Genomic DNA, 10,043 nt, shown 5'->3' with positions numbered 1-10,043 from the left:
CTGTCAGTACCTGTTCCAGGAAGCACGATCCAGTCTGCACATGTGCACAACTACATTACCACGCCGAGTTATTGACATCTAACATTATAGATCCATAAATCTCCCCGTATTAGACCATGAACATGGAGGGCTGGAACTTTAACTCCAAGCCCCGTTTCAGCTAGCTCATGCTAACTTTGCTAGCTGTAGCAGGCTAACATTAGTTAGTCTTTGGGACGTAGTTCATTATGAGCATGTGCAGACCCGATCAGGTGTTGTTGTTGGGAGCATGTTAGCGTGTTGACGTTAGCATTTAGCAGCTGCTAGCACAGCTGGAAACAGTTAGCCTGTTCAAATGTGATGACAAGCTGGTGTCACAGGTTAATAGGACTGATGTAGACCCTGATCATGTGACCGCAAGTGAGATCAATGGACACTTTAAGGTCCTGTTTCCACAAAAATAAAAACCACAAACTGTTGAAACCAGGTTCCAGAGTGCGATCTATTGAAAACGCAACTCTCTCCGTCACCATGGAAACTGGCGATTTTGTGATCTGTGACGACCCCGCCCCACCTCGCACACAGCTTAATTTCCCTGAGGGAGTCATCCCAAGGGGTCAATAAAGTTTAGTCTAAGTCTAAGCTGTTACATTTTCAGGCTAACAGCCACAAATAGAAGAACAACGACGACGATGGCAGACTATCGAACAGCACCACCTACTGGCCTGACATGAGTACTGCGTTTACAATCGTTTGTGCAGTTCAGTGTGAACAAAGATCGGCGCAACTGGGGCGTGAAAACAAAACCTTTTTAAAGCACAAAGAAAAACTTTTGTCGTCTGTTCAGTGGTTGGTTGATAAAGTTTAGAGTCGTCAGTCTCCAACTCGTGGTTCCTCATCAGTCCGAGAACAGGACGACAGCTTCTGACTAATCTGACGTCAGTTTAGTTTGAGGACCAAACCGTCAGAGAGAGGAGCAGGACGTCCATCAGCTGACCTCAGTAGAGTGTCCTCTCTCTGTTGGACTCTGATTAAACAAACATCTCTGGGTTTTGGTAAAGTGGAGGTGAACAGCAGCTCTCCGTCTTAGAGGCATTACTGACATTTCCTTGAAATTGGATAATTGCTGGCTGCCATGAGCGAAGCATTCAGACGAGCCCACACAGTTTGGCTTCCACTCGTCTTTTTTCTCCTCTGCTCAACTTTAAATTATAGGTTGTCAGTCGCAGCGCTCTCGCTGTAATTTCGTCCCTCTCTCTGAAGACGAGGATAATTTTGGAGCCTGTTGAATCTGAGCCAGTGGAGGTTTGAGTTATTGTTGATATGTGATGAGGACAGATCGTTTCATCAGGTACAACCAGTTTAAAACTGTTTGATCTGGATCTCAGTCCAGCTCAGGTCCTGCTGCTCCGTCAGGACTTGGACCGCCCACCTTCCTCCTGTCATGAGGAAACTGAAGGTGGAGGTCAAACTCACTGAAGGTCGGTGTTTCCTGCTTTGACATGGCTTCACATCAAAAACACTCAACAACTAATCTGAGACTCTGAACTGAACAGAAACTGATCGACTGTGTGAATCAGTCGTTTATTTCATCAGTCATTTTAAATCATCAGTGTCTCTCATTCACTCATTCATCCTCATCACTTCATCAAGAGAGGAAACAACTCAGAAACTAATCCGCTCCTGATCAATCAGAGTCCTTTATTATTGATCAGCTACTGATTGTCCTGATCGTCCTGAACTTATTTGATCTGAACCAAACTGACTGAGGAACTGACCTGAGATCAGCAGATGGTTTATTAGACAGGAGGTCTCACTCTGATCGTACAGAGTGGAGCCTCTTCCCTCATAGAGGATCTTATCTGATCCATTAAAATCAGTCTTTAATAACATCAGAGACTCTTCAGGGCCCCGGGCTCCATCTCACCACATCCACGTCTTCTCATTAATATGGAGTGAAACCACATCAGTGATCAGATCCAGCAGACTGATCAGATCAGTGATCAGCTGAGGTCAGAGGTCATCGTCTGTCGTCCTGCAGTGTCTATAAAGCATCTCAAAAACAGAGTAAAGACGTAACTTCATCAAATATTACAACTCATCACAGATTTATCTCCTTCATTTCAATTCAACTTCACCGATCCACCTGAGTCCTGAAACTGAGGACCAGGTCCACCTGAGTCCTGAGATCCTGCAGGAATCACACCACGCTGTGACCTCACATGTGATGTCACACACACACACACACACACACACACACAGATGCTGGGCAACAAACAGGTCAGACTGTAATCAGATTACACTAAGTCTCAGCATCAGAGAAATTATATATATATAAATATGTCACACTGCTTTCAACAGGATTTATCTCAGCATGCGGTACTGTGTGTGTGTGTGTGTGTGTGTGTGTGTGTGTGTGTGTGTGTGGGTTACTGTGTGTGTGGGTTACTGTTACTGTGTGTGTTACTGTGTGTGTGTGTGTGTGTTTGAGTGTGTGTGTGTGTGTATGTGTGTTACTGTGTGTGTGTTACTGTGTGTGTGTGTGTGTGTTACTGTGTGTGTGTGTGTGTGTGTGTGTGTGTGTGTGTGTTTGAGTAAACATTTTGCTGCTGGTGTTTGTGTCTCAGGTGAATTTAGTTTGTTTGTGTATCTATATTTCCAGGTTTGTTGTGTCCGATGTTCCCTGAACGTCTCATGGTGTTTTAACCCTGCAGCCTGATGTTTGTTCAGACAGATGTTCAGGGTTTGATGTTTTTGTGTTGAGCAGATGTTTCTCAGGTTTATTCTCCTTCAGTTTTTACATTTTAGTTTTTATCAGAGCAGCTTCAACCATTGCTTTTCTGTCTCCTCTCTGGTTTTAAACATGAATGTTTGAGTTGATGTTTGTCAGATTTCTGAGTCGACGGGCGGAGCTCAGTCGTCACGGAGACTCACTTAGACGCTCGTTAGCAAACGCCTTTTTTAAGACACGTAAAAGCTTCAAACATCAGGAGTGGGGGATTTACTGACCCATTTTATGTCGGAGAATAAAACCTGAAAATGTCTTGAGCTTGTGTTAAAACCACAGACCTTATTTCAGACATTTAACCAGAAACACACTGACTCTGGGACGAGGGAACAGGAAGTGCTAGCATGCTAACATGCTAACTTAGCTCTCTGTTAGGTCAGAGGCTGCAGCCTGTAGGGGGCGCTAACAGGATCGGTTCATCATCAGGTCTAAACTGTTGATGCTGCTGGATCCTTTCATTGTTCTGCTGTGTGTCTCATCAACAGCCTGTACTGGTTCCAGTGTTTGGTTGAAACTGGTTCTGGTTTTCCTGTGGGACTGGATCAGGTCTGCAGAGCCAGAGTCCACATGTTCCCACTTGTTAGAAACATAACTCACAGATAAACAGCACACATCAGCTCTCAGAGAAACCTCCCAACACACAACTGTAAAGTGAGTCCAGCACCTCCAGCCAAACCACAGGACTGGCTGCAGGACCAGATCCAGGTCCAGACCCAGTCCAGGACTCAAGGCTCTGCGGTCTGAAAGTATCTGGAGAGGCTGAGTAAATAAACTGTGCGTTAGAGAGACACAGCCAACACTACGATATTTAAAGGTGTCATCTGTGAACCAGGGGCAGAGGGTAGACCTGGTCTAGGATCTGGACTCTGAGCTGATCTCTGAGTGGTTACAGATGTGACTTTATCATGTACCTGAGGCAGTTCCTCTACAAGACCAGGACCACAGGAAGGAGAGTGGAAGATCAGGCAGAGGTCAAGGCCCCGGGTTCAGTTCCAGAAACCTTTGATGGTGTTAGACACAGGTTTTCTGTGGATCCACCTGGGCCCAGCTGTGTCAGGTCTGAGTCTTTGGCAGATCTGGATCAGTATTCAGAGACGGGCTCTGCAGCTCTGCGGTGTCTCCGTGCAGATTCTGTGTGGGTCAATTAAAGAGAAGTGAATGTGCAGACAAACAGAAATGTAAAACAGGATCAGTGGAGGGGAACAGGTCTAATTGGAATAAATGAATGTTTGTTGCTGATTGTTGGTGGATTCACTCGGTCTCAGAGGTCGACAGATGCTGCGCTCGCTGCAGTTTTTACTTCTCCTCAAAGACTCTGAAACCTGAATCAGTCAGATTTAAACTGCTCATTCATCATGTGTTCGCTCACAGGAGACTAAAGTTCTGGTCCGACCTCACGGTTCAGACTGAAGTGAACTCTGTTGGCAGCCGAGCCATCACCAGATCCTTGACCCTCGGTCCTGACGGTGAGGACTCAGACCATCAGACCGCCAGACTCTGGGTTAAAGTCAGGTCTTCAGAGGCTTGTCAAGTCTTTTCCCAGGAGGTTTGCGTCGACATGTCTCAGCTGAGAAACACCTTCTAAAATATAAAAACTAAAATATCTGAAAAATGATCAATAAGTTCCTGAAAATCAAGATGACAGATGTGAAGTGTCGAGTTATTGTCAGAGTTCACATCTTTAAACGTGTTCAGTTACAGTTAAAGCTGAAGATATTGAAGGAAAAGAAGATGAAGCACAGTTTAAGAAAGCACAAATTGTGATCTAAGATTAAATGGAGCTGAAATATAAAGAGTTTATGAAACAACAGTTTTGGAATATAGAGCATATTAAAAAGAAAATTATTCAAATCTATTGGTGTTCTTTATAAATCAATGCAAATATTGAATAAGAAATGACTTTATATAATGTACTGTTCACTTATAATGTTATATATGTCATATTGTGTTGAAACATTAAAATGTAATAAAACAAATCCTATAATTAAACTTCAGAGCTGGTTATCTTTTTGTTTGTATATAAGAGTGAGTGAAACTGAAGTGGTTTGTTGATGTGAGTGCTGACATCAGTGAAAATGCTGAAACAGAAGTGAAATATAACAATAAAGTGACAAAACCGAAAGGAGTTGAGGAGTTGGTTACACTTCAGTTTTAACTGAGTTTGAAACATGCTGAGAGAAGTTGCTGTTTTAAAAGAATGAAGAAAAAAGAAAGAAAGAAACTGAGGTTGTTTGTTGAAAATAACAGTTGAAGTGACAGTTAAAATTGAAGTTTGGGTGAGTTGGTTGCTGTTCTAAAGGAATGAATGACATTGAAGTGTGAGGGTTGAGCTGGTATCAGTGCTGAAAAGACTTAAAGAGTTAGTTGAAGTGGCAGTTGGTGTCAGTGCAGACGTTAGCGAAAGTGTTGAAACTGAAGTGGTTTGTTGAGAGATAACCATAAAGTGACAAAACTGAAAGGAGTTGAGGAGTTAAACTTCAAACCAACTAAAGTGACAGTTAAAATTCAAATGCTGAAAGAAGTTGGGAGGGATTTCTGTGTCAAAGAATAAATAAAATTGAAGTGGCAGTTGAAGTATTTGAAGTGAGCTGGGATCAGTTGAAGTTAGAGTGCTGAAAGGATTGGAAGAGTTGATTGAAATGAAGACAGTTGAAGAGACAGCAAACACTGAGGCACTGAGGGATGTTTAAAATGAATGAAACTGAAGTGGAAGTTGGTGTCAATGCTGACATTAGTGAAAGTGCTGAAACTGAAGTGGCTAGGGTTAGGGTTAAGGTTTGTTAATAACAAAACTAAAAGGAATTGAAGAGTACATTGAACTTTAAACTCTGAAAACAGTTAAAGTGACATTTGAAATTGAAGCACTGAGAGAAGTTAGGAGGAGTTTCTGTTTTAAAAGAGTGAATGAAACTGAAGTGGCAGTTAGTGTCAGTGCAGACTTCAGTGAAAGGGCATCATGTGACAAAAGTGAAAGCAGTTGAAGTGTTAGCTGAAGTGGATTCTTCAGGTTAACATCAGGCTGAATGTAAAAAATGTAAAAAGTAAAGACAGATGTGAGCTGACGTCCTGTTATCACTGAAAGCAATTGAAGTGTCGGCTGACAGGAGTGTTTTATTGTATAAAATAAAATGTGAGATGAGAGATAGCAGGTTTTTCTCATTAATCCGTCGTCAGATGAGTCATGTGACACGTCTGTCTTCATGAGGTTTCCTGGAGTGTTTTCTGCCTCCTCAGTGAACAGATTTAGTTTTCAGGTTTCAGGCTTGAGCAGAGGAACATTTTCTGCAGCTTTTAATAAACTTCAGATTCCTCCACAAACAGAGCGACGGAGAAATAATTACACTGTGAGAAGACGAATACTGAACCAACATCTGCCACAGGAAAGTGTCAGTCATCGTTTTTATTCCTCCTCAGGATCAGACCGAGGCAGCAGCTGCTCAGAAAAACCTCCTGACAAACAAACAGTTCGGTGTCTGAACCTCGACATTAACTGCATTAACAGCACAGGAGTGTGGCTCATTAATTCGTGGTTAATAAGGCTCTCTTTTCTTTTTGTAAACAGATCCTAGTCAACGATCTGTCATAGAAAAATAATAATAACAGATATAAAAAACAGAAAAAAAAATGAAACAAAGATACAAATCAACATCAGTTCAGGCTTTCACAGCTGGTGTATACATCTGTATACATTAACCACTCATTAGCACATCAACATTTAATCTGTCTACACTGATACCGTTAAAACCACCTCCAGTTGTTTGTCTCCACTCACCATTTTCTATTCTACTGGAAAAGGTTGATCTGATTCAAAATGAGAGACGAGAGGCTGCAAATGTTTCACAGCTGAGACGAGGGTGAGGAGGGACACGAGATCTATCCATACGAGGAGAAGGCAAAATAAATGACATTGGTTTGTTTGGTGGGGAACTGTCAGTCCAAGGTGATGGGTCCAGAGTCAGTTCTCGTATCTCTGATATAAAGACGTCCAGGATTCGTCCAGACTCAGACCAGAATATGTAGAAAAGACCCCGTGAAGCCTCGGACCAGAGGAGGATGAATTCATCACCATCACCAGCTGAATGGAGATCACAGGTGTGAGACAGCATCTGTCCCTGCAGTGTATCAACGAGCAGACTGATCCAACGAGATGATAACTGATCCAGCTCCTGTGCTGCACTGAGGATCAACTGCTGCCATCAGGCAGCAGGTTTAACATTCAAAAACTCTTTGATCTCTCTTTCTATAAAACATTTTAAATAGAGGCAGATGTGATAGATATTAAATCATTCGATCCCTTTTTCTGCTCATAGCTCCTCTCTGACAGTAAAGGTTTTATTTATTTAACATCAGTATAGGTCTTTTTAATATATGTGTTGATTATGTTTGTTTCTTGTTCCCTGTAGATGTCTTTACGTATGTGGAATATTTTATCTGTGAAAGCAGCATGGGTGAGTCTTGAAAAGTAAGCATGTGGAGAGGCCTGTTAGAGCTCAGTCACCTCCCTCATCAGTGCTGCACTGACCCACTGCAAAACAAGGACAGCTGTGTTTTAAAGGACTCACCCTGAACATCACCTGTCCTGTGGGACGAGATACAGATTAAAAAGCAGCTTCTTCACACAGTCAAACGTATAACCTGTCCTCCCCCTCCTTTCACAAACAGCACAACACAAATAAACAATGTGAAAGAGTGAAATACTTGTCTGTGAATGTCCAGCAGCTGAAGCTTCACCACAGCTGATCCAGGACAGGTTTTAGGATGTTAGTGGGACAGTTTGAGGAGGCAGAGAACAACTACCAGGATCCTTTCACCCAGATCAAACTCTAACTGTATGATTCTCATGAGTTTATTTACGGTGAGAAAGCAGGAGAATAATCACTTTTTCACTGCTTAATATTCATGTTCTGTGATAACTCGTGACAAAAACAACAGTTTTAAAAAATGAATTGACGTGCATGAAAATAAAAAAAACAGTGTGAGAACTGAGGTGTAATAAAGCCCAAAAACTGGAAGAACCTCTTGTCTCTCTCACTTTTCACGATAACCTCGGTATAAACTACCTCACTGTGTTTATCTCTATTTCATTTTATTCTGTCTCTCTCTCTTGAGCTGTCAACCTGAGCTGCTTCTTTTGTTATTTTTCAAACAATGACAATAAAGATCTATTCTGTTCTGTTCTAACTTCATTCAGCTCAGACACAGCCTGAATCTGTTCCTGCTTTAACTCAGTCTTTTAGTTGTAAAGCTCTGTGTTTCCAGGTCGTGTGAAATCGTGAGGAGTTTTTGTCGCTGTGACTGTGGAAAACATGAGCCTGATTATAGATTATGGATCAGGAGTCAAGCTGTGCTGTTCACGCTGCATGTTTCTCTTTATAACAGCTCGTCAGTAAAAGTCTTTTGGCTCATTAAAGCTCAGCAGTTTGTTTTTTCTGTGGGTGAGAAACGTCCTCAGAGACACAAACATGTTGTTGTGTCCCTCAGCGGGACACTTCCTGTCTCCATCAGGGCTTTTCTCTCCTCTCACAGATTGTTTCTCAGACCAACACAAAGATCTATGAAAAGAGGAACCATAAATTGAAATATAATGAGTGGTTGGGCTTCTGATCAGAAACAATGACGGCTACAGTCGGACTGCTGTGTCAACTCTGAGACGCCATGGCAACCCTCTCTGACAGGAAGTTTATTTTCTCAGGCCTTTAGGAATATTAATAACCATCGAGCCGCGGCTGCCAAGTTCCTCTGGCCGGGGTTCAAACCCACGCAGCGAACAGGACGCTCAGTCAGGATGTAATGTAAGCAGCAGATAAACTGCCGCTGCTGTTTGTGCCCCGGATCATTATTAGCTGTCGGTTAAACGGTTTGATGATAATTGTCGTTGATGGCAGCGAGAGAGATGAGCCAGGAGCTGCTGAGGCTCTGCCAGCCGACGGCTTTCACTCAATGGTCCTCCTCCGTACATTTCACATGTTTCATATCCAGGTTCTGAAGAAGAAGAAGAAAAAGAAGAAGAGACAGGCTGAGCTGATGTAGGTCCACACTCACAAACTGTCACTGTTTGTTTTAGGTTTCTTTTTTTAATCCAAAAACACCTTAAAATCAACCTTTAAAATGTCCTGAAATCAACTTTTAAATCAACCTTTGAAATGTCCTGAAATCGACCTTTAAATCAACCTTTAAAATGTCCTGAAATCAACCTTAAATCAACCTTTAAAATGTCCTGAAATCAACCTTTAAAATGTCCTGAAATCAACCTTTAAAATGTCCTGAAATCAACCTTTAAAATGTCCTGAAATCGACCTTTAAATCAACCTTTAAAATGTCCTGAAATCAACCCTTAAATCAACCTTTATAATGTCCTGAAATCAACCTTTAAAATATTTCATAAATGTCTTCACTCTGTAAACATTTCCTTTCATATATTTTCTCACACAGTCTATCCTCCCGACAAATGTCCCAAACTTCCCAAAAACATCCATTTTTCCTAAACATCCTCCATCTTAATCAGCGTCCTCTCTTTACTGAAAATGTTCACATTTTTCAACAACCTCTGCACTTCTTTAGAACTCACTTTACTCACTTCAAAAGTCCTTACTTTCCACAGTTGTCCTCAGCCGAACTCCTAAACCTGTCCCCACAAACCACAAACATCAGAATTTTCAGAAATTCCCTTTCTCTTCAAAAACATCTGGACCTTTCACAGATATTAAAACACACTTCACACAGTCCTGTTTTTCCAAAATGAGACATTCTCATGAATCAGTCCATCCTCAGATGTCCTCTGTTTCTGAAATGTCCTCACTCCTTTATATTCAGTTTAGTTCAGGTATTGTCTGAGTGTAATCTGAGTTTATGCGTCGTCAGAAACGTTTGCTCAACATTTCCTGACGTCCTCTGGGCCCTGACAGAAACAAACATGAATATAAATTCATATCTGTGAGTATAAACAGTGTTCAGACGTGTGTGACGGCAGGTTTTAATCTCATCCTGCTGCTTTTAATTGGAGAATGATGAGGAGGGAAGTCGCTGCCTGCTGGGCCTCTGAAGACAGAACGCAGGGAGGCGTTTTTATTTGAAAACCCTGTAATGAAGTTAATTTTACAAGGTTTCCGTTCATTAAGAGCAGCTCAGCTCAGGTGCTCGACAGACGGTTACACACTCCTGAATCCACAGAGGAAACTAACAAAGAATAAACAGTAAAACACAAGAAATTTACATAGAAAAAATTTCATTAAAAGCATACAAAATCATAAAAACACAGCTGAGGGAGGAGGGAAAA

The 10,043-nt window shown here is 41.8% G+C and overlaps 1 long non-coding RNA gene across 1 annotated transcript; it reads right to left on the bottom strand.

The window, feature by feature from the left end:
• Nucleotides 1–7,597: 7,597 nt before the first annotated feature.
• Nucleotides 7,598–9,656, bottom strand: LOC127140914 (uncharacterized). The gene is made up of 2 exons (XR_007811418.1): nt 9,345–9,656; nt 7,598–8,749 (listed from the first exon to the last, which is right to left on the bottom strand). It is a non-coding gene; the product is annotated as an uncharacterized LOC127140914 (long non-coding RNA).
• Between the last annotated feature and the right edge of the window lie 387 nt (nt 9,657–10,043).

The sequence above is a fragment of the Lates calcarifer genome, unplaced genomic scaffold, assembly GCF_001640805.2.
Source record: "Lates calcarifer isolate ASB-BC8 unplaced genomic scaffold, TLL_Latcal_v3 _unitig_5444_quiver_468, whole genome shotgun sequence".
NCBI lineage: Eukaryota > Metazoa > Chordata > Actinopteri > Centropomidae > Lates > Lates calcarifer.
The sequence above is the reverse complement of the archived record's forward strand: the minus strand, read 5'-3'. Positions and strand labels throughout refer to the sequence as shown.